Raw genomic sequence first — 236 nt, 5'->3', positions numbered from 1 at the left:
AAACTTTCCCGAAATTCCCGGATTTTGGGGCATTTTTGAGCTTCCCGAATCGGGGGGAGGTTGGGGGTTTTGGGGTGATTTTGGGGTTTGGTGGTTTTGGGTGTTTTTGGGGTGTTTTGGGTGGTTTTGGGTGTTCTTTGGGGTGTTTTGATATTTTTTGTGGGTTTTTGGTGGTTTGGGGTTTTTTTGGGGTGGTTTTTGGGGTTTTTTGGTGGTTTTTGGGGTGATTTTTGGTG

This window comes from Lichenostomus cassidix, unplaced genomic scaffold, assembly GCF_008360975.1.
Source record: "Lichenostomus cassidix isolate B80296 unplaced genomic scaffold, HeHo_3.0 HiC_scaffold_35, whole genome shotgun sequence".
NCBI lineage: Eukaryota > Metazoa > Chordata > Aves > Passeriformes > Meliphagidae > Lichenostomus > Lichenostomus cassidix.
The sequence above is the reverse complement of the archived record's forward strand: the minus strand, read 5'-3'. Positions refer to the sequence as shown.